Consider the following 26,013-nt stretch of genomic DNA (forward strand, 5'->3'; position numbering starts at 1 on the left):
TGAGGCTACTCTGGAGGGCTTGGGTTTGCGCCTGTGAGGGCCAGGTGTGGAGGTGATGCAGCTGCTTGAGTCATAAGGGTTCTGGCAGCACCAGATACCCAGGGATGTTGGCGGCTAGGGCAGCAGGAAATATAGTACCCTTGCATCTGGTCTCATCACTTCATGGGAAATAGATGGGGAAACAGTGGAAACAGTGTCAGACTTTATTTTTTTGGGCTCCAAAATCACTGCAGATGGTGATTGCACCCATGAAATTAAAAGACACTTACTCCTTGGAAGGAAAGTTATGACCAACCTAGATAGCATATTAAAAAGCAGAGACATTACTTTGCCAACAAAGGTCCGTCTAGTCAAGGCTGTGATTTTTCCAGTGGTCATGTATGGATGTGAGAGTTGGACTGTGAGGAAAGCTGAGCGCCAAAGAATTGATGCTTTTGGACTGTGGTGCTGGAAAAGACTCTTGCGAGTCCCTTGGACTGCAAGAAGATCCAACCAGTCCATCCTAAAGGAGATCAGTCCTGGGTGTTTATTGGAAGGACTGATGCTGAAGCTGAAACTCCAGTACTTTGGCCACCTCATGCGAAGAGCTCACTCATTAGAAAAGACCCCGAGGTTGAGAAAGACTGAAAGCAGGAGGAGAAGGGGACGACAGAGGATGAGATGGCTGGATGGCATCACCAACTTAATGGACATGAGTTTGGGTAAACTCCAGGAGTTGGTGATGAGCAGGGAAGCCTGGCATGTTGAGACTCATGGGATCGCAGAGTTGGACATGACTGAGTGACTGAACTGAATTGAACTGAACTGAGAAGGGTATGGCAACCCGTGTTGGCCAATACACTCCAGTATTCTTGCCTGGAGAACCCCCCTGAGAGAGAAGCCTGGCAAGCCACAATCTACAGGGTCACAAAGAGCTGGACACAGCCATAGCGACCCTGCACGCATAGACACAAGACTTTTTTTTGCCTGTGGCAGCTCTGCCCCAGTGAGAATTGAGTGTGAAGGTGGAACAGCTGCTTGGTTTGTGTGGACCCTGGCGGTGCCAAGTGTGTAGGAACATGGACTGCCTCCGCTTCAGGAGTTATGGCCCAATAGGAGTCATTTTTTTGAGTCTCTTGTAGCTGGAGATCAGAATGTCTCTTTGGCCAATCTTTCTCTATAGCTCTGGCCATTCAGGCATATAGAGCGGGCCCTTTGGCTGGGGTCCTACTCTGTAGTTTGGTGCATCAGTCACTTAAAGGAGACCCTGGGTGGGGTTCTACTCTGTAGTCCAGTGTTTGGTGGGCCAGCCTGTCTATTGTTCAGCTGCCAGTGCTGGTGTGTGGGGTTATGGTGATGGCACCACCCCCTACATGTGACTCAGCAATATTGCTTTGCTTCCATGGCTGCCCGGCTTTCCTCCACAGGCATTTCCCACGACAGTCTCCTCCCTCACATCCTCTCAATCTGTCTCTCTGCAGTCAGCAGCAGCCCTCACCCTGGGATTGCTCCACAATCCCTAAACTCCAGCTCTCAGCCACTGTACCTTCCAGGGGACCTGCATCTCTGTCTGGGGTATGTATGGCTGGGGCAAAGACTGTCTGATTCTCATTCCATTTAGGCTGCCACAGATCAGCTGTTTCATTCTTAGCCTTAAATGTTTCTCCTCTAACTCAGACAATTGCCCTGATGTGGGGATCGGACCCCGGCTTCAGTTCCCCTACCTGCCGAGGTTTTTTTGTTTTCTTCTTGTTTTTCCCCTTAGTTCTTTCATCCTACCTAGGTTTGCATGGTTCTAAATATTCTTTTACTCTGGTCAGGTACACCTGTCCACTCTCAGCTGGTGTTCGCATGTACCTCTGTCTGAAGTTGTATTCCTGATATATACATGGAGAGAGATGTACTCCATGTCCACCTACTCCTCCACCATCTTCTCTCCATGAGCTACATCTTGACAAGAGAGTCATCCTGTCCTTTGAATCTTTGAAGCCTGACATTGACTTCTCCTCTTTAGCTATGAAAGTCCTAAATGGGATCTTCTTCCAATATAAGACTATTTTGTCTGCATTGAATATCTATTGTTTTGTGTAGCACATTCATTAATTACCTTAACTATATCTTCTGGATAACTGGCTGCAACTTCTACCTCAGCTCTTGTGCTTCACCTTGCACATCAATGCTATGGAGATTGCTTCTTTCCTTTAACCTTATGAACCAAACTTTCATAGCTTCAAACTTTTCTTCTGCAGCTTCCACATCTTTCTCAGGCTTCATAGATTTGAAGAGTTAAAGCCTTGCTTTAATTAGGAGATTGGATTAGGAGTATATTGTGACTGTTTTAATCTTCTCTCCAGACCACTAAAACTTTGTCCATGTCAGCAATGAGACTGCCTCTCTGTCTTCCCATTTGTCTGTTCATTGTAGAAGCACTTTTAATTTCCTTCAAGAACTATTCCTTTTCAATCACCACTTTGCTTTTTAGCAGAAGAGGCCTAACTTTTGTCCTTGCTTGGCTTTTGACATGCCTTTATCATTAAGCATAATCATTTCTAGCTTTTGGTTTAAAGTGAGAGACCTGTGACTCTTCCTTTCACTTAAACGCTTTGAGGGTATTGTAGGACTATTATTTGGCCTAATCTCAATATTGTTCATCAGGAAATAGGGAGACCCAAGAAGAGGGAGAGAGCTGGAGGAACAGCTGGTCAGTGAAGCAGTCAGCATGCATATAATATTTATTGATTAAGTTCATTATATTGGCACAGTGTGTCATCCCCCTGAAACAATTCCAGTGGTGACATCAAAGATCACTGCTTGTACATCATCATAACAAATTAATAATAATAAAAAACATTTGAAAGAATGTGAGAATTACCAAAATGTGACACAGAGACACAAAGTGAGCAAATGCTATAGGAAAAATGGTGTCTATAGACTTGCTCAACCAATAGTTGCCACAAATCTTTAGTTTATAGAAAACACAATATCGTCAAAGCAAAATAAAATGAAGCACAATAAAATGAGGTTTATCTGTAGTTGCTTACATGTCAGTGGATGTGTGGCCTTTCATATTAACTTTTCTTGGGTATTACCTTTAGATGTGCAGCATTTGACCCAAGAGAGATGGATGGTGGCTGGAGGTCAAATTTTAATGCATCATGTCAGATTTATTTCTGAGAAGTCACTCATTCTGCAGAATCAGAAAGTGGTAGGGCTGAAGGGCAGAGTGGAAGGTCACCTACTTTATCCCTCTACCTCTGTGCAGTTCATGGAGTGACCCAAAATGTAATACTCATGTTAATTATACTTACTTTGCTGAGCTTGGTTGTATGCCATTTCCTGCTCTGTCCCTCAGCTGCAAATTCTGTGGCATGACATTTGTTTCACTGATAATTCTGATAACTGCTGTTGTAATGTCATCTCATAAAACATGATCTGGTTTTGTGATTGAAATGGCAGATGCTACAGTTATCTGATTTCTTTCTAAAGATACATTTGGCCTTTGTTTAATCCTCTCTGCTTTGGTTTTCCTGACATCCTACGCTGAGTGTATCCTATCAATATATAAAGGATTCTTAGTGACCAGGGAGGAAATTGGAACCCTGGACTTCTGGACTTCAAAGCCTCCTTTTTGGTTCCTTTCAGTAAAATGTGCTCTTTTAAAAAAAATTTTATTTATTTGACTGCTGGTCTTAGTTGCAGCATGTGAGATTTTTGGTCTTCACCATGGTATATGGGATCTAGTTTGCTGACCAGGGATCAAAGTCAGGCCCTCTGAATTGGGAGCACAGTCTGAGCCATTGGACCATCAAGGAAGTCCCTGTAAAATGTGCTCTTGATAATACTTTTTAAATTGGAGAAAAACAAAGGTGGAGCTGGGAGTCAACTTCATTTTTTCTTTCTATGATAAAGCTTACCTAGACTTAAGATTCCTGGCTTATATTTAAAGTGAACTGAAGAGCCAGGCCCTCCAGCATTTCTGCGACCTCCACTGAGATCCAAAAAGGCTGGCTGAGCACTCTGCCTCTGACAGTTAGATAACGGGCACAATTTTCAGTATGATGCAGTCTAGTTGCAAGTAGACTGCACAAGGCACTCTCTGATGATCAAGTGTGAGTGAGACTCTTCTGTAGCTCCAGGAGCTCCTGAGACCATACATATAATATACATTCTCATAAATATGTATATCCATAAAACCATTGTAATCATTTGTTCTGTAGAATAATTACAAACAATACAACACAAAGGCATGCAGGAAGCAGTTATTGAGATTCTCATTTATTCTTTTCAAAGTTTAGAATTAGCTTGTATGTAGCTCTATTTGTATGTGTGTGTGTGTGAGAGACAGAGAGAGATTGATTCTTTGTACTCTACCATATAATTTAATAATTAGCATCTTTGCCAGTGATGGAATGGAGAGATTGCTCATTAAGTCTGCAGATGGGACTATACTGGGCAAGCTAACAAGATGTAAAGTTAGTTAATTTTGGAGCTGCACAAAGCAATGGAGAAGTAGATGAGACTGTCACTAAGTGTGGAAATCAGGCTAAATCATGAATGTGAAATAAAAGAACATGGTTTTCTAGGGAGAAGGCTTGAAAATTTAAATGACAAAGTGGAATAAATTTTTTAGAAATGGAGATTGCAGAAAAATGCTCCAGTGAAAATTGAGAAAGGAGCAAGGAAAATCGTTATCCCTTTTAGATATAAGGCTGGAATATAACTGCTAAAAGTTATTAAGAATGTTTGGGGGTTTCCCTTGTGGCTCAGTGCTAAAGAATTCACCTGCCAACTCAGGAGACATAGGTTCAATCCCTGGTCTGGAAAGATCCCACATCCACGGAGCAACTAAGCCTGTGCTCTAGAGCCTGGGAGCCACAACTACTGAGCCCATGTGCTGCAACTACTGAAGCCTGAGCACTCTAGAGCCTGTGCTCCGCGGCAAGAGAAGCCACTGCAGTGAGAAACCTGCACACTGCAGCTGGAGGAGAGCTGCCGACTGCCACAACTAGAGAAAAGCCTGCGCAGCAACAAAGACCCAGCACAACCAAAAATAAATACAATTATGAAAATTAAAAAAAAAATTGAATAAGGCTTCCTTGGTGGTCCAGTGTTAACAATCTGCCTTGCACTTCAGGGGACACTGGTTAGATTCCTGGTCTGGAAAGATTCACATGCCTCACTGTGGGCCACAGCTACTGAGCCTGTGTGTTACAGCTACTGAAGCCCCTGCACTCTACAGCCTGTGCTCCCAACAAGATAAGGCATTGCATGAAAAGCCCTCGCACCACAAGTATAGAGTAGACCTACTTTCCAGTATTAGAGAAAGTTCATGCATAGCAGTGAAGACGCAGTGCAGCCAAAAATAAAAAAATAATTATTAAAAAAATGTTTGAATAATAAAACATCAGCTAAAAACAGATGACTACATCATGTCGTGTGCTGGGAAGTTAAAACTCAATTAAATCGGGTGATACTATGCTTGATTTACATGTCAAATTATATTAATTTATTACCTAGAGATATGCTTCACTTGTCTACTTTATAACTTCCTCTAAAATATTTCTAATGTTGCAAACAAAGTACTCTGTTTTTAAGGTTTTTATTTTGAAATAATTTTCAGTTCAGTTCAGTTTAGTCACTCAGTCTTGTCCGAGTCTTTGCCATCCCATGGACTGCAGCACACCAGGCTTCCCAGTCCATCACCAACTCCTGGTGCTTGCTCAAACTCATGTCCATCCAATCGGTGATGCCATCCGACCATCTCATCCTCTGTTGTTCCCTTCTCCTCCTGCCTTCAGTCTTTCTCAGCATCAGGGTCTTTTCTAATGAGTGAGCTCTTTGCATGAGGTGGCCAAAGTATTGGAGCTTCAGCTTCAGTATCAGTCCTTCCAATGACTATTCAGGATTGATTTCCTTTAGGATTGACTGGTTGGATCTCCTTGTAGTCCAAGGGACTTTCTTTAGAGTCTTATCCAACATCACAGTTCATCAGTTCTTTGGCGCTCAACTTTCTTGATGGTTCAACTCTCACATCCAAACATGACTACTGGAAAAACCATAGCTTTGACTAAATGGACCTTTGTTGGCAAAGTAATGTCTCTGCTCTTTAAAATGCTGTCTAGGTTGGTCATAGCTTTTTTCCCCCAAGGAGTAAGCGTCTTTTAATTTCATGGCTGCAGTCACCATCTGCAGTAATTTTGGAGCCCAAGAAAATAAAGTCTGCCACTCTATTTGACATGCTGCTGCTGCTAAGTCACTTCAGTCGTGTCCGACTCTGTGTGACCCCATAGATGGCAGCTCACCAGGCTCCCCTATCCCTGGGATTCTCCAGGCAAGAACACTGGAGTTGGTTGCCATTTCCTTCTCCAATGCGTTTGACATGAAGTGATGTGATCAGATGCCATGATCTTTGTTTTTTGAATGTTGAGTTTGAAACCAGCTTTTTCACTTTCTTCTTTCACCTTCATCAAGAGGTTCTTTAGTAGCTCTTCGCTTTCTGCCAAAGGGGAGTATCATCTGCATATCTGAGATTATTGATATTTCTCCCTGCAGTCTTGATTCCAGCCAGGCATTTTGCATGATGTACTCTACATATAAGTTAAATAAGCAGGGTGATGATATACAGCCCTGATGTACTCCTTTCCTTATTTGGAACCAGTTCATTGTTCCATGTCCGGTTCTAACTGTTGCCTCTTGACCTGCATACAGGTTTCTCAGGGGGCAGGTAAGGTGGTCTGCTTTTCCCATCTCTTTAAGAATTTTCCACAGTTTGTTATGATCCACACAGTCAAAGGATTCAGCATAGTCAATGAAGCAGAAGTAGGTGTTTTTCTGGAATTCTCTTTTTCTATGATCCAACGGATGTTGGCAATTTGATCTCTGGTTCCTCTGACTTTTCTAAATTAGTTTCACAAAAATAAATCTCATATAATGTTTATCAAGATTTCCCAAATCTTAACATTTTACCACATTTATAATTTTCTCTCTTTTCCTTCTTACTCCCACCTTCCTTCCTTCTTCTGTTTACCTCTTTTTATATTTATACATTTTGAGGGGATCTCTTTGAAAGTATATTGCAAGCATGATATATCTATCCCTCTAAACATCTCAGTGTATATTTCTTAAAAATGAGAAATGATTTAAAATAACCACAGTACTGTAATCAAAATCAAAGATTAATAATAACAATACTATCATCTATTCTGTATACATTGATCAAATTTTCCTCTTTCCCCACTAATATCTTTAGTACAATAATTTTTTTCCCTGGTTCAGAATCCAATCCATATTCCATAAATTGTGTTTAGTTGTCATCAGAGCAATCTTTTAAAAAACCAAATCTGTTAGTATCACTACCTGGTTAAACATGATGGTTAAACATCATATGATGATTTTGAATTATTGTTTTTGTTTAAATTCATCTTTTAAATTTACATATAGTCAAAATCACTGTTTTCGCAGTATGGCACTTGCACAGAAATAGAAATATAGATCAAGGGAATGGATAGAAAACCCAGAAATAACCCAACGCACCTATGGTCAATCTATGACAAAAGAGGCAAGGCTACACCATGTGTAATGACAGTCTCTTCAACTAATGATGCTGGAAAAACTGGACAGCTACATGTAAAAATATTAAGTTAGGTCATTCTTTAACACCAAACACAAAAATAAGCTGAAGTGGATTAAAGACCTAAATATGAGATCAGACACTATAAAACTAGAGGAAAACATAGGCAGAACATTCTTTGACATAAATCATAGCAATATCTGTTTCAATCCATCCCCCAGAATAATGGAAATAAAAACAAAAATAAACAAATGGGACCTACTTAAACGCAAAAGCCTTTGCATAGCAAAGGAAACAATAAAACAAAGATAACACACAGATTGGGAGAAAATGATGTGATTGAAAACGGATTAGTCTCCAAAATTTACAAACAGCTCATGATGCTTAATAGCACCAAAACAAAAACCCAATCAACAAATGGGCAGAAGACAAATGAACTTACTTACCAAACAGAGACTCACAGACTTAGAGAATGAACTTAAGTTTGCTGGGGGAATGATGGGGGAAGGGATAGGGAGTTTGGGATGATGGACATGTACACACTACTATATTTAAAAAGGATAACCAACAAAGACCCACCATACAGCACATGGAACTCTCTTCAATGTTACGTGCCTGCGCGGATGGGAGGGGAGTTTAGGGAGAATCAATCCATATATATGTGTGTCTGAGTCCCTTTGCTGTTCACCGGAAAATGTCAGAACATTGTTAATTAGGCATACCTCAATACAAAATAAAAAGCTTAAAAAAAACCCCAAATCCCTCTTTCTGGTATATACTTCTGTGGGTAAGACAAATGCATGCACTCAGACCACCATTATAAATATATAGAACTTTTTCCTCACCCCCAGAGATTTCCTTGAGTTACCATTTTATAGGTGACTTCTCAAGCTACAGTCCCCCCTGGCAACCACAGATGTGTTCCTATAATTTAGCATTTTCCATAATGTCATATAATTAGAATCATACAAACCATAGCCTTTTAAGTCTGATTTCTTTCACTTAACACGAGGTGTTTGAGATTTATCCATCTTATGTGAGCCAGTAATTTGTTCCCTTTTATTTCATTCTCGATAGTTTTCCAGTATTTGGATGTACTACAGCTATGTATTAACCAACTGAAAGACATTTGGGTTGTTTCCAGTTTGTGGCATTCATGTACAAGTTTTTATGGGGACAAAAGTTTCCAGTTCACTTGTGTCAATATATAGCAGTGAAATTGCTGGACTATGTGTTAAGTATATGTTTAACTTTATAATAAGTTCCCGTTTTTTTTTTTTCTAAACTGGCTGTACCATTTTCATTCCTACCAGCAATAAATGAGAATTCAAATTACTCTACATCCTTGAAAGCACTTAACTTTTGTCTCTTTTTTTTCAGATTGAGTTAGTTTTTATTATTGAAAATAAGATAAATATTTTTTTTTCCAGTTTTATTGAAATACAATAGACATACAGCATCATGTAAGTTTAAGGTGTATGGCATAAAGATTTGACTTACATCATGGAATCATTGTCACAATAAATTTAGTTGAACATCAATCATCTCATATAGATAAAAATTAAAGCAATAGGAAAAATCTTTTTCCTTTGTGATGAGAAGTCTTAAGATTTAGTCTCTTAACTTATACATAACATACAGCAGGGTTAATGATTATTTATCATGTTTTACATTGCACCTGTAGTTCTTATTTATCTTATAACTAGAAGTTTACACCTTCTGACTACCTTTGTCCAGTTCCCTTTCCATCCTACCCCCACCTCTGGTAACCACAAATCTGATCTCTTTTTATGTGAGTTTGTTTGTTTGTTGATGTATAATTGACTTACAACATCATGTTTGTTCCTGTTACACAACATAGTGATTTAATATTTCTATACATTTTAAACTGACCATCATGATAAGTTTAGTTACGATCTGTTGCCATTCAAAGATATTACATATTTACTGACTATTTTCCTCACACTGTATGCATTTCATATCCATGTCTCATTTATTTTGCACCTGGAAGTTTATACTTCTTCTTAATCTCCTTCACCTACTTTTTTCTTCTCCCTACCCCAATCCCTTCTGGCAAACACCTGTTTTTTTCCTCTGTATCTATAACTGTGTATATGTTTTGTTATATTTCTTCATTTGTTTTGTTTTTTAATTTTTTACCCATAAGTGAAACCATAAAGTTTGTGTTTTTCTTGATCTCACTTATTTCACTTAGCTTAATATCTTCTGGGTCCCTTCAAGTTGTCCCAAATGGCAAGATTTGTTCTTTTTATGGTTGAATAATTCCATTGTGTGTGTGTGTGTATGTGTATATACACATATATATATGTATATATATATGTGATGGAATATATATATATACACACGGTGGAATATTATTCAGCCATAAAAAGAATATACACACACCACATCTTATTTATCCATTCACGTATTCATAGGTACTTAGATTGTTTCCAAATCTTGGCTATTGTAAACAGTGCTACAATGTGCATAGGAGTGTATATATCTTTTTGAATTAGTGGTTTTGTTTTCTTTAGATAAATACCCAGGAGTAGAATTGCTGGATTATACGGTGGTTTTGTTTTTAACTTTTTGAGGAACCTCCATACATTTTTCCATAGTGCTGCACCAATTTATTCCTACCAACAGTGCACGAGGGTTGCCTTTTCACCACATCCTTGCCAACACCTGGTATTTGTTGTTCTTGTTGATAGTCACCATTCTTCTAACAAGTGTGAGGTGATATTGATAAAAATAAAATATTCACAGCTGTTGCAAGCAGTGCTACAATGAATACAGGGGTGCATATATCTTTTTGAATTAGTATAAAGTATAAACCAACTAAATATATGTTGGTTTGTTAATGGCCCTTCTGAGTCTCTCGAGTTTATTCAAACTGGTCAGTGTCTATACCAGATGGCTGTTAAATATTTGCAATATTTGTCTTGACCATTTCTAATAAGATCCTGCTTTTCTTTCCTGATTCTTATTTTGCCATTTTCTCCCAAACTGTCTGCTTCACTCACCCTTGTCATGAAGTGTGAAGGGGCTTAGACAGCTAACAATGTAGCCTGCTAACAACATAGCTAACAACATAACAGTTTCATAGATGCTGGCAGGAGACACTAAGTTCCTAGGTTAGAGACAAAGGATATCACTGTGCATAGCTCAGCAAGAAGATTCATGTTCATGTTGGTTCTTCCTGCTTCCCAAGTCCCACGAGGGTGATGTGGATACAAGCTCAGCTGGATGCCATGCACACAATGCCATGTGCACAGTGTTTCTCTGAGCTTAGGAAACCCTCAGTCTTATAAGTAAGCTGATAGTAAACTTGTCCATCCTTTGACCTGGAGGAAGATATTACCTTTATGTTTCTCTTTTGAGAGAGAGAGAAAGAGAGTATCTGTATATTTCAAGATGGTTGGTTGCTATGCAAATATCCTTGGAAAGATGGTCCAGCACAAGAACTGATATGCTGATACAAGACATCAATAAATGCCGTGGAGAATTTTCTCTAAACGACACTGCCCATTTTTCAGTCTATCTAATGGACTATACTTTCTTCAGGTGCCATTGCTTGTACTGTTTTTCTTTTGGAAACATTTCCTTCTCCTTCCTCTGCCTCATCTAATTAACTTTTCATCATTTTGTTGACTATCTTATACTGATAATTTTTCTTTAGTCCCCAGATTAAATTAGCTTTCCCTGTAGATCACTGCACATTTTATTAAGGGGAACTTAACATACTCTGTGATTTATGTTAGTGTAAGGAGACATAGGTTTGATTCCTGGGTCCGGAAGATCCCCTGGAGGAGGAAATGGCAAGCCACTCCAGTATTCTTGCCTGGAGAATCCCATGGACAAAGGAGCCTGGTGTCCTACAGTCCATGGGATTCAAAGAGTCAGACATGACTGAGCAACTGAGCATGCATACATGGGCTTAGTTGCTGTGTGGCATGTGGGATCTTCCCAGACGAGGGACTGAACCCATGCCTCCTGCATTGGAGGTGGAAGAGCCCCTGGAGAAGGGAATGGCAACCCACTACAGTATTCTTACCTGGAGAATCCCATGGACAGAGGAACTTGGTGGGCTACAGAGTCCATGGGGTTGCAAAGAGTCAGACACAACTGAGCAAGTAACACATCTTTACCACTAGTCACTGGGGAAGCCCCAAAATGGAATGCATGGAAACATTTGATTAAGGTTTATTTACCTCTCATGGTAGATACAGTTTCATACTTGTCAGGGAATGTACTGTATTGCTTGACTTGAATCTCTGTGGTCTAGCACAGTAACTGGCACATGGTAGATAGTTAATAAATATTTGTGGAGTGAAAAAAAGTATATGTGTTAAGCATGTAGTATTTAAGTTAGCAAGGCCTGTGGTTATGCAGTGTCTTAGCAAGTATTCTAGAATTTTCTAAGTATTTGATTTTGTGAAATCACCTGCAAATAATGAGAGTTTGGTCTATTTACTTCTACTGTTTATGCTTCATTTCTTTGGTATGTCTCTGTGTGTGTATGTATGTATGTACAACTAACTGCAGAGGCTAGGATCTCCAGTGTAATGATGCAAGTACTAGTGAGTGGACATTCCTTTTCTGTTTCGATTAAAACAAGTATAGTTCTGATATTTCTTTAAGAATGGTTTTCTAGAAGCTAATGTTAAAGAAATTGAATTTTTAAAAATTAATTTACTTATTTTAATTGGAGGCTAATTACTTTACAATATTGTGGTGGTTTTCGCCATACATCAACATGAATCAGCCATGGGTGTACATGTGTCCCACCATCTTGACCCTGCTCCCACCTCCCTCCCCACCCCATCCCTCTGGGTTTTCCCAGAGTACCAGCTTTGGGTGCCCTACTTCATGCATTGAATTTGCACTGGTCATCTATTTTACATAGTGTAATATACATGTTTCAATGCCATTCTCTCATACAGTCCCACTCTTGCCTTCTCCCACATAGTCCAAAAGTCTGTTCTTTATTTGTGTCTGAAGAAATTGCTTTTAATTTGTAGTTGGCTAAGATTTTTTTTTTAAATATGTTGACTTTTGTCAATCATTTCTTTTCAGTATTTTCTCTTTTAATCTGTTGGCGATTGAGTAGAACAATTCTTACATTCGAAGAAAAAATTATATGTTTAGATATCACATGGGAAGGATTTTGTCTGCAAATAACAGAATATCCAATTAAGAGTGAACTTAATAACAAAAACAGACATTACCTCATATTACAAGAAGTCTGGAGTTAAGTTTTTCCAAACTGGTTCAGGCTCAGAATGTTAAGACTCAGACCCAAGTCTCGGAGATTCTCATGGTCTTCCTCTTATGATCTTTACATGACTCTAGCAATTCTTAGCCTCATGTTTTCATACAGAAGCCAAAGCCATTATGTATACAACCTTTAAAAGCAAGTATATATTAAAAAACATCAAACTTGAAATTTGTTTCATTTCAGTATTAATCTACATGCTAATATATTGATTGAGTAGTATAGAAAAACATATACATCTCAATCATCAAGATATCAATCTAATAGTTGGTGATTACATGTTAAAACATTCATATTGATGAAGGTTAGGTCTACATACATTAAAACCCAGTTACATTTTTAACACTTTTAGAGAATCTATGTTTATCCTTGAATCATTCATTTAACATCTGAAGTTTTTTCTAAAGCTGTAGATAACACTATAATCCGATAATCCAGATTTCATGAATATAGTTAATATACTGCATGATTATTTCAAACTTCTTGATAAATTTATTTTGTAAGCATCGTTTAAACATGTATTGACATGTAGCTTAATATTTATAGGCTGAAGTTATATCCATTGAAATTTGATATATTTGAATTTTTAACTTAGTTTTAAAAAACAGCTTTTTTTGATGGGTTTGGATATATATATCACAACACTAGGGCTTCAATTTGAACATTTAATCTATAATTTATAAACATTTATAAATATTGTACTTGAGAGGAAACATAGTCTCTTTTTTTCCTTTGTGAATAGATGTTATTTTGAATCACAAGTTCAACATATCTCTCAGGATTCTACCTCAAAACTATGTAGAAAATGCTTGCCTTTCTTGGAAATATACTTGAATTAATTCCAGATGAATATTTTAGATATGACTTATTTTGAAAATATGTAACACTTGGATAGTATAGGCAGTACTTCCTTATGAATCTTTGTCAAAATATGACATATTTTGCAAATAAAATCAAGAAGTAAAGAATTAAGGGACAACTAAATCATGAGGATAATAAAAATCTAATGTGTAAATTATAAAATTATTATCTATTCAGTAATTTGAATAATGTGGTAAATGCTAATGAGTATTCTCACATTTACCAGTACGTATAATTAAGTTCAATATTATTTAAGCTTATGTATCCTTTTGAAATCTGGTAGTTTTGCCACCATTTGTATGGAGGTTGAGATAACCTGAATGGTTTTCACATAATGTCAAAAGTTTAAAGCAGACAAAAATAAACTAAGAAATTTTAGAAATAACCATTTCTAGTGGTCTTATCCCTAAGATGAATTAAATAGCAACTGACACACACATGAGTTAAAAATTAGTGCATGGAAGGAAGACCTGAAGGAATTACACAGTAAGACACTGAGTGACGAGGATAGAAAATATAAAATACAAGATAGAAAATATAAAAGAGAGACTAAAATATAGATAGAATAAATAGGTCTGTCATAATTGAGGAAAAGAGAGACTGTAAAAGACAGTATCAAAGAAACAATAGCAGACCGTTTGCTGAAAACAGTCAAATTTCTTTAATACAGAAAGCTCAAAGTTTAAAAAGAAAGGTAAATAAAAGTAAACCTACATCCACAATAATGTAGTGATATTTCAGCACACCACAGACAAAGAGACTATCTCAAATACAGTGGAAGGTAAAAACAGATTACCTACTGAGGAATGATAATTAAATTAACATAAGATCATTTTTAAAACAATGGATACTACTATGGAAAAGAACAATAACTTTAAAAATCTTGAGCGAAAGTAATTCTCAGCTTGTTTTTTCTGTCTTTGCTAATAGTTTAACTTTCAAGAATGAGGGTCAGGACTTTTTATTTTTTTTAAACAAACAAAAGCTTAGAAAAGTTACCAGCACAGAGATTCATAAAGGGGATTAAAAAAAAAGAACTTCAAGAAGAAAAGTGAACCCAGAAAAAAGTCCTATATGTGGGAAGAAATGATGGGCAAAGACACTGGCAACCATGTAGATGAATGTAAAGTAGCTTTGTCCCTATAATGTAATAAGGATGCAGCGCAGTAAAAGTATATCTTGCAGATCTCTAATACAGAGGAGCTTAACTGACTGAGAGCTCTGCTTTCTACACTCTGAAATCCATCACCCAAGCTCGCTTTTCCCATGCACTTTTCACAAATGACAGTGCACAGAGATACTAAGGCAAGCCTTTTCCTGGGAAATACAGGATTCCTTTCAAGAGGATCTTTCACTCGAAGACTCCTAATGCCACAGCCCAAACAATGTCCCCTTTCTCCTTTGTTTAGGGTAATACTTGCTTCAGGGCCTGGCTTTTCCAGCCTCTCTCCACTTTTTCCAAGAGAGGTTTCCCCTAATAAAATCCTCACTCATTTAATCCTGCTTCTTGAGGATTTGAACTAACACAATAATATTGTCTAATTTGTTGGGTTAACAACAAAGTCAGTTAAGCCGAGAAAAAAATAAACAGACATGAGTCATATATAGAACAAATGCAAAACGATAGATATAAATTTAAGCATATCAATACACTACCCAAAGCAAGTGGATTAAACTTTTTATCAAAAAGCAAAGATTGTCAAACCTGATGGCAAAAATTATATGCCTTCTGAAAGGTACATTTTATTTGATTATTTTTATTATTTTATCATTCCATTTTTTTCTATTTTCTTGAAAGGAAGTCACCACATAAATAGCTATGTGTAAGCCATGGATTCATTTCCAAAATAAATAAGATTTCATAGAAGACTGACTTAATATGTGTGATTCTAGAAAACATAGGTTAACATACATTTCAACTATATTAAACAGGTACCTTTACTTTCATAAAGCAATATTCAAATTATGTACCTTTTAGCAACCTATTATTTTTTTCAGCCATTTATCTTTTTTTTATAGTTTTTAATATTATTTTTAATTTTTTATGCAATTTAAAAATTTACTTTACATTTACAGTTATTACAAAATATTGGCTAGATCCCCATGTTGTACAAAGCATCCTTGAGTCTGTCTTATACCCAATAGCTTGCACTCTCCATTCCCTTACCTCTATATTGCTCCTCCTTCCCCTCCCTGTGGAAACCACTAGTTTGTTTTTATATCTGTGAGTCTGCTTCTTTTTTGTTAAATTCATGAATTTGTTGTATTTTTTAGATTTCACATATAAATAATATCATACAGTATTTGTCTTTTCCTGTCTGACTTATTTCACTTAGCAAAATACCCTCCAAGTCCATCCATGTTGCTGCAAATGACAAAATTTCATTTTTTTTTTTTATGGCTAATAGTATTCCACTGTGTATATATACCACACAAAATACATTTTAGATGAAAAGATATACACATATTGAAAATAAAATGATGCAAAATATATACAATGTAAACATGAAGCATATGAGAACTAGAATTGCTGTATTCATACTGGATAAATAAAATTTAATTTAAGGAATATTTCTAGAGACAAAGAGGGACATTTCATAATACTAAAAAAGTCATTACATTAGATGGATATAACAATTAAAAATTAATATGTATCTGACAATAGAGTGCTTGAGAGTACATGAAGCCAAAAGCCAGCTTAAAGAAGAAATAAGCAGTTCAGCAGTTATATGTACACCAATCGCTTCCCTAATATCTCAGTTGGTAAAGAATCCACCTGCAATGCAGGAGATCCTGGTTTGATTCCTGGGTCGGGAAGATTCCCTGAAGAAGGGATAGGCTACCCACTCCAGTATTCTTGGGCTTCCCTTGTGTCTCAGCTGGTAAAGAACCTGCCTGTAATATGGGAGAACTGGGTTTGATCCCTATAATTTTAAAATGTAAAATAATTTTAAATTATTGTCACTATAATTTTAAAATATAAAATCTTTTTTCCTATTTTGTTCAGATTTTTAAAATATAAAGTAATTAAGCTATTCTAAATAAGTTTAAATTCACCCTCTTCAATCTCTTCTCCTTTTTTCCCTCCTCAGGGACAACCTCTATGAAGAATTTAGGTTCATAATTTTCCTACATGTGCATGTGGCCTGAAACCTAAGCCTAATTTTTTAGTGCATGTAAATATCATACTGTACACATCTTTTTGCAGCCATTTATTTTACTTAAATTATCCCCTATGCTATTATGTATAGATCAATTTCATTCATATAACAGCACTGAATAAATATATTTTCTTTGTCTACTGATGAAAAAATAACCCTCTTCATTAAATAAGTGTTACCAAGTAAAACTTAGAGAAGCTTTAGCAAAATGATTGCTTGTGTTTTTGGAAAGGCACTCTAATCTCCTTTCAAACATGTCTTACAAGCATATCTTTTAAATAACCTTTTGAAGATTGCTGACATGTGATGAAAAGGTCTGCTCTCCCCTCCCTGTGGAATATTAGGAGATCTACCTGTATGTCACAAAGCTTCTGAGAACCCAAGAAAAGTTTTGGACAGGTTTTTAAAGGAAGTTTAATGCCATTCTTTGTAAATGATAAAGTTTTATTTAAAATTCTTAATCTGTGTTTTTTTTGGTCTAACATTATTCTGTGGTCAATTGACATTACATTTCTCCCAGCACTTTGCTATTACAAAAATGATGCATAGTGCATATTTTTTAAAAAAATTATCGCTTTATATATGGCTGAGGTGAGTCTTCATTGCTGCGTATGGGCTTTCTCTAGTTGTGGCCAGTGGAGACTCCGCTCTAGTTGCAGTGCGTGGGCTTGCTTCTTGCTGCGGTGGCTTCGCTAGTTGCCGAGCATGGGCTCTAGGGTGCGCAGGCTTCAGTAGTTACAGCACACAGGCTTAGTTGCCCTGAAGCATGTGGAATCTTCCCAGACCAATCACTGAATCTGTGTCCCTGAATTAGCAGGTGGATTCTTAACCGTTGGACCACCAGGGAAGTAACATAGTGCCTATTTTTATGTCTCTTTGGACAGAGTTTTTGTGTAAGAAACCGAAAGTTTCTATAGAAAAAATACTTAGAAGGTGAACGTTGGGTTAGAAGTATTTTGGGGTTCCTCTAAATACTGCCAAATTGCTCAACTATTGTGTCTGTTCTAGTTTGTCCTATTTTCTATATAAGATTTCCATTTCCTCAACACTCTTGTTAGCAGCTGGTATTGGCAAACATTTAATCTGGTTGTTGAAAGTGGTATCTTTGCTGCTTTCATTTACATTTTACATGGTTATTTGTGATATTGTTCTCTTTTCTGTACCCTTAATCTGCATCAGTTCAGTTCAGTTCAGTTCAGTCGCTCAGTCGTGTCCGACTCTTTATGACCCCATGAATTGCAGCACGCCAGGCCTCCCTGTCCAACACTAACTCCTGGAGTTCACTCAGACTCACGTCCATCGAGTCAGTGATGCCATCCAGCCATCTCATCCTCTGTCGTCCCCTTCTCCTCTTGCCCCCAATCCCTCCCAGCATCAGAATCTTTTCCAATGAGTCAACACTTCGCATGAGATGGCCAAAGTACTGGAGTTTCAGCTTCAGCATCATTCCTTCCAAAGAAATCCCAGGGCTGATCTCCTTCAGAATGGACTGGTTGGATCTCCTTGCAGTCCAAGGGACTCTCAAGAGTCTTCTCCAACACCACAGTTCAAAAGCATCAATTCTTTGGTGCTCAGCCTTCTTCACAGTCCAACTCTCACATCCATACATGACCACAGGAAAAACCATAGCCTTGACTAGACGGACCTTTGTTGGCAAAGTAATGTCTCTGCTTTTGAATATGCTATCTAGGTTGGTCATAACTTTCCTTCCAAAGAGTAAGCATCTTTTAATTTCATGGCTGCAGTCACCATCTGCAGTGATTTTTGAGCCCAGTCACATGAATAACACACTATTTCAATTTCTTTAACTTTAAATAACTTAAATAATACATTTTGATATTAGTAGAAGTCTATGTTTTTTCTATCATGCAACACTGCCTTGATATCCTACTTTTTACTTTTAATTAGCTCTTTCCAGTGTCTTTGTAAAATCTTTTAAGCTTCTGAGGGTGAAGGAATGTTTATTAGGCCCCATATGTGTACTGTATATGGGTTCATTTCTGTTACACCTTTCTTAGTACTTACTAGGGTGTGATACATATAGCAGGTAAATGAATAAATGGATAGACTAGCAGATCTCTGCCTCAGTCTGTCAATGGGTGAGTGAAAGATCTCATTAGTCATGGCCTTATTTGATGCAGTAACTCATACCATCTATTTCACCAACACGTGGCATCTACAATAATAGGTCCTCTGTTAGCTTTATCAGAGTTCCTGGGAGTAGTGTTATTAAAGCTGGCCCCTGCTTTAGTTTCTAGAACATTATTCCACTGGGTCTTCCTGCCCAGAGTCAAGAGAGTATCATGATGAGCTAGGACAGTAGGGGACCATCTCTGAGTGATACATAGAGCTGGGTATGTGCTCCTTGTACCTTGCCTAATGAACGCAGTTAAAAATGAATAATAATAGTGATAGGAGCTTAGAGAAAGCTAGACTCAGAAGCAATAACAATAAATGACAATATTTATTATAATAGTGTTATCATTTACCTTGCTCTTTTTTTTTTAACTAGGGGATTTAATCTTTTAGCCTTGAGCATTATCTTCTTTTAACTGCTGAAATGATTTGCCCAAGGATACACAAATGAACCAGTAACTCAATTTTAATGAAACACAGATCCGTCTACAAATCCTGACCTTCACAGTTTCTCCAGTTCCAAACCCCACTTGGAAAGGTACAGCATGCTTTATATAGCTAATTTAAATAGTGGTAAATAGCCCTGAATTTGATATATCAAATTTCTTCATCTTTTTAATCATGACAGCCATGTGGCATCACCAGGGCTTTCAAAATACTACAAGGACTCAATGGTTACACCTACATAATTCTAGAAGTTTATAGCTCTTTGTTATATGTTTTACTCTTGCTCCCAAGTCCACTTTGTGGGAAAAGAAAGTACTGGGTGCATTTACTTCTTGATATCTTCTTTTATTAATAATATCTATGGTGAGCTTGAGGCAGAGTTGCTCTAACCTAATCAAATCAGTTCAGTTCAGTTGCTCAGTCGTGTCCAACTCTTTGCAACTCCATGAACCACAGCATGCCAGGCCTCCCTGTCCATCACCAACTCCTGGAGTCCACCCAAACCCATGTCCATTGAGTCGATGATGCCATCCAACCATCTCATCCTCCACTGTCCCCTTCTCCTCCTGCCCTCAATCTTTCCCAGCATCAGGGTCTTTTCCAATGAGTCAGGTCTTCACATCAGGTAGCCGAAGTATTGGAGTTTCAGCTTCAACATCAGTCCTTCCAATGAACACCCAGGACTGATCTTCTTTAGGATGGACTGGTTGGATCTCCTTGCAGTCCAAGGGACTCTCAAGAGTCTTTTCTAACACCATAGTTCAAAAGCATCAATTCTTCGGTGCTCAGCTTTCTTTATAGTCCAACTCTCTCATCCATACATGACCATAGCCTTGACTAGACGGACCTTTGTTGGCAAAGTAATGTCTCTGCTTTTTAATACGCTGTCTAGGTTGGTCATAACTTTCCTTCCAAGAAGTAAGCATCTTTTAATTTCATGGCTGCAGTCACCATCTGCAGTGATTTTGGAGCCCAGAAAAATAGAGTCATAGTTCTAGTTTAAAGAATTTTTTAGTTGTATGGACTTTTATTAAAAGGGAAATGGCAACCCACTCCAGTGTTCTTGCCTGGAGAATCCCATGGACAGAGGAGCCTGGTGGGCTACAGTCCATGGGGTCATGAAGAGTCGGACACAAATGAGCAAGAAACATATACAGAGCAAGGCAGATGTTGCAGTAAAAATTTTCTTTCTGCCTTAAGTAGTGGTCTCTTAGGAAACAGAGAATTTTGTATTATTGAGCAATACTGCTGAGGAGGGACTCACAAGTCTCATGGGGTAGGTGGAGTCCCTGGTAGTGGAGGGATGACTTTCATCCAGAACAATGAGAAAACAAAAGTAGAATCCAAGGAGAGTCCAGGGGATTCTGAACTGCAGCCCAATGTGGTGAGACAATGCAATTTCAGAGGTACCTCTGAAGTTTAAGATGTGCTTTTGGAGAAACTTCCTTCCTTTCTCTGAATAACAAAATATTGTATATGATGCAATGTGTGTGTGTGTTTGTGTGTGTGCTCAGTCACTAGGTCGTGACTGACTCTTTGTGACCTTATGGACTGTAGCCTGCCAGGCTCCTCTGTCCATGTAGACAAGAATACTGGAGTGGAGTCTCATTTCCTACTCCAAGGGATCTTCCCAACCCAAGGATTGAACCTGTATCGCCTATCTCTCCAACACTGGCAGTTGGGCTCTTTACCACTGAGCCACCTGGGAAGCCTATATGATGGGATTAGAAGTCATTTTAAATAAATGCTACAAACAGACTTTCTAGAAGAATGCAAAGATAGTAATAATTCATCCTTGGGAATGTTACCCAGAAGACAGAGCAATCTTCTCACAACATTTTCATATTCAAAAAGCAGTGATAAGTTTGAATCATCACTTTGCTTGAAACCATCTCAGAATCACAGATTCCCTATCTGTTGGGATATACATGATTTTGGATTTCTGTACTATGATAAAAGAAAGTTAAAATGTAAAAAAAAAAAAAGAAAGGAAAAGATATCCCCTTGTACTAAGATTTATTCTAACACAAATAACCTTAATTATACCAATAACTCAAGACTCTTAGGCCAATGACAATTAACTTAATAACTACTTTAATTAACTGAACAATTTAAATGTGCCTATACATAAATTTTACAAAGTATACACATCCTATAATTTAGAGGTTAAGTATTATTTAAGAGGCTGATTAGTGTAATTTATTTTCTAGTATCAGCATTCCAATAGAACATACTTTACAATGCATCCAAAGTTCATTTATACCTAATGCTTCATCATTTCTAAACAGTTTTCATTCTGAGTATACCTGTGTCTTGAACACACTATTTGCGGGAGCAAAAAAGAAAACTCCATTTAAAAATCTGTTATCTATACCTTAATTTTAGTTAGCATTTTAGAATTTATAAAGTGCTTACTATATATCATTTTCATGGAATCCTTTCACTAATATAATTGTTAGAATTTATTCAATCTTTTATCCACAATAGCTTTTCCCGGGGTCATATGGCCACAAACTGGAGAATTCAAGGAGGAAACAAAATACATCTTTTGGCTCCTGATTCTTCCAAAATATATTATTTTTAGTAAAGATTCTAGAATTCTTATACATTAATTCAGCAGGCAAAACTTTTTTTGGAAACATTTTCTGCATTTCCTCTATCTCTTCTTGAGTATTAAAGATTCAGGAGGTATCTACAAATTCAGAGCTAAGAAAGTATATGTTTTAAAGATTTAATAGATTTTAAGAAGTGCAGATTGTTCTTTGTGGCAGAGAAAATGATAATGTAAAAAACTAGCATTTTTCTTTTTAGTTCAGTGAGTGAAATGAAGACGTGGATCATTTTGCTAAATACTGTGCCTAAAACTCAGCTGTAGGGCATATTTGCAGACTGTCAGAAAGAGCACATTTCACATCTCAAACGTATCATTTTTGCCATTGTTGAAAACTACCAATACTCAAAACGCTTTGTAGCACTGTAGTCGTCATCATTAATATACACTTTGTGCATTTTTGTATACTCTGTTGCCTGTCATGAAAATAAAAACCCAAAAGACTTTAGAAAGTGACCTTGTGTCTATTTTCTGTTGCCAAGTAACCAATTGCCCCAAATTAAAACACCAGTGAGTTGTCTCATGGCTTCTGTAGATCAGAAATCTCTGACTGACACAACTCTGCTCAGGAGCCCATAAGGCTGACATGAAGGTGCTGGCCAGTGCATGGGTCCCTTTTGCAGTTTGAAAGTACTCTTCCTGGCTCATTTAGGCATTATCAGAATGCAGTTCCTTGTGATTATATGATGGAGGCCCTACTTCTCTTGCTCGCTGTTGGCTGGGGTTGCTCATAGTTCTTAGAGGCCACCCTCAGGTCCTACCCTCATCCAAGGCAATTCAAGACATGGTTATCCAATGAAGAGATCTCTGATGCTTCTGATAGCTTTTAAAAATCTCATCTGATTAGTTCACCCTGGGAGGTGGGGGAAGATTCCAATTTGATTCACTTAAATCAGCTGAGCATAATTATATCTGCAAAATATGTTTTGCCACATAATGCAACATAATCATGGAAGTAATATTTTATTGTATTTACAGGTCCTGATGACATTTCAAGAGGAGGGATTTACATAGCTGTGTACTCCAAGGAGCAGGAATCTTATGGGCCACTTTAGAAACCTGCCCATCACAGACCTATAGTCTCAAGTATATCCATTAAAAAGGATATTATCCCTTATTTAAACATTTTTATTTTTGAACAGTTGGTGCTGTTCTCCTGGTTAGAGCATTCTGAGTGTTCTTGGGAATGTTGCCTTCTTTATGGGAAGACGCTGATGACACTGACATCTCTGTGTCAGTCCTGCAATGTGGTTCCCTTCCTCCCTTTATTCCGGGTGTAGGAAGTGTATATCGTAGTGATGGCCAATCAGCATTTCATATCCCCTTAATAGTGATTTATTTAGAGGCACATGACAAGAGGTTACCAGTTAGAGTGGTTTCTGAAAGTTTGGGTAGAATTAGTAGAAATAAATTATCTCTTTCCCCTGAAGTTTTTGGATGTGGAATGAGATAATATGTGTGTGAGTAGCGTCTGTGTGCTTGTCTGGTTGGCAGGTGTGGAGTGGGTGGCGATGGTGACAGTTTTAGCCACTTGCTTCAAGTCTTCTTTAAAATGTTCGTATTCATGGATTTAAAGTACACATTTTATGATGAAAGTATTAATTAACTTTCATATAAAATTTCCATTGTCTTTCTTTTAAATTTATAAATGTTTAATTTGGCACTTTCCTGGATTGGGTTCCTTGGGAAGCAGTCTGCAGAGATGCACACAGATTTGGAGAGAAGGGCTCTTGGCAACAGTATCTGTGAGTGAATGTTAGTCAAGACTGTCCTTCAGATGTGACCAGAACAGCACCGAGGCATGCTCCAGGGAGTTATCTGGGTGGCAGTTTAAACAGTCGCTCACAAGCACGTTCACAAGCAAAACAAAGATTTTTGTTTTGTTATGTCTATCCACATGCCTTTTTCTCAGACTTCTCTGTCTTTTTCATTCCATGCCCCATCCATCCAGCCAAGTCACTTGTTGTTGCTCATGAAACCATACATATCACAACCTTGGGACACTTTCTGCACAAAGCAGATGTCTGAGTGCACACTGAAGCTCTGCCTATTAGGAGGAATTTTATTTTGGTTGTTTGCAAGGTCATCTGTGAGTGAGATGCAGGAGCTGGTAATTTTCAGCTTGTACACATATACTGAGCCATGAATCATGAATCCATGAGGGAGGAATTTCTGGTATTTCTAATTCACCTAATGAAGTCGATCACTTTCTTTGTGTTTCCAAGGTCATCTGAGCAGCATGGTAGCACAGTCTCCTAAGGTCCTTGCAGAGTATAAAACCTTGTGTCATAGGACGCATGTGGGCTAAGTTGCTTCAGTCTTGTCTGAGTCTTTGCCACCCCAGGGATTGTAGTCTGTGAAGCTTCTGTGTCCATGGAATTCTTCAGGCAGGAATACTGGAGTAGGTTACCATTTCCTTCTCCAGGGAATCTTCCTTCTCCAGGGATTGAACCTGTGTCTCTTGAGTCTCCTGCATTGACAGGCAGGTCCTTTACCACGAGTGCCACCTGGGAACAGTGTGTCATAGGCTAGTGCTCCCATATTAATGGTTTCTTCCTTATCCAACTCTATGTTCCATACCCCCGGCTCCCTGGTCTAGCATCTGGAGATACAGGTCTACATGTACTTTCCCAGATTCTGCTAATGCATGTGGTATGTGATCCACATTTCAGGTAGTCTGCTTCAGAAATGCTTTGGTCCTGAAGGGGATTGGAATTGTTTACCAATCACTGCACCTTCAACAGGCATCCTTTTATGGCAGGGTCATCTTTCACTGACAGTTATTTTTCTGCCTAATGGAGCACATTTATATAATAATAATAGCTACCATTTATTTGCCATATGATATATCCAGCAATTTATGAATGATTAATTTTTACACATATGCTTCAAGTTATAATTTTATAAATATAGAAACTAAATTTTAGTGAATTTCAATCCTTTACTTATGGCTATACACACAGCTAGTATTTAAACTGAGGTTAAAATAACTCAAAAACTCATACTCCTTTTTTTTCTTCAAATTTTATTGAAGTATAATTGATTTATAGTTATATATTCTGGGGTACAGCTAAGTGATTCAGTTATACATATTCTTTTTCATGTTCTTTTCCATTATGATTTGTCACAGGATATTAAATATAGTTCCCTGTGCTATACGGTAGGACCTTGCAAAACTCATACTTTTATGCTAGGCATTGCTTACCTTAAAGAACTTCATCTTTTTCTTTTGGCCATGCTGTGCAGCTTGTGAGAGCTTAGTTCCCTGATCAGGGATTGAACCTGGGCCACTGGGACAGAAAATGCTGAATCCTAACCAACTCGACTTCCAGGAATTCCTGAAATTCATCTTTAAAAATTTTTGTTCATCTATTTTATTTATTTGGCTGCAGTGGGTCCTAGTTGTGGAATGTGAACTCTTATTTGCAGCATGTGGGATCAAGTTCCTTGACCAGGCATGGAACCCAGGCACACTGCATTGGGAGCTCAGAGTCTTAGCCACTGGATCACAAGTTCAAGTTCCCTGAACTTATTTTTTTTTTTTTTTAATTTTATTTTATTTTTAAACTTTACATAACTGTATTAGATTTGCCAAATATCAAAATGAATCCACCACAGGTTTACATGTGTTCCCCATCCTGAACCCTCTTCCCTCCTCCCTCTCCATTCCATCCCTCTGGGTCGTCCCAGTGCACCAGCCCCAAGCATCCAGTATCGTGCATCGAACCTGGACTGGCAACTCATTTTTTAAAATAAATTAATTCTGGGCCTGGTTTTCAATTATCAGGGCAGTAAGAAACACAATGTAAGTTTAGATTTGGCGGCTTCTCTCTCTTATGACTCTGTAAGACTTGAATTGGGGCAAGCAGAGATGAGCAAGTGACCTGGTCAACACCCATATTATCTTTGTCATTACCATTTTGTGTTCTGCTGCATAATGCTTTTACACATGTTGGTCTTCTATTGTTTT

The 26,013-nt window shown here is 37.8% G+C and overlaps 1 pseudogene; it reads right to left on the bottom strand.

Annotated features, from left to right (window-relative positions):
- Window positions 1-24,791, bottom strand: part of LOC123465611 — a 103,257-nt pseudogene extending 78,466 nt beyond the window's left edge.
- Window positions 24,792-26,013: the final 1,222 nt, after the last annotated feature.

The sequence above is a fragment of the Bubalus bubalis genome, chromosome 1 (assembly GCF_019923935.1).
Source record: "Bubalus bubalis isolate 160015118507 breed Murrah chromosome 1, NDDB_SH_1, whole genome shotgun sequence".
In the NCBI taxonomy this organism is placed as follows: Eukaryota; Metazoa; Chordata; class Mammalia; order Artiodactyla; family Bovidae; genus Bubalus; species Bubalus bubalis.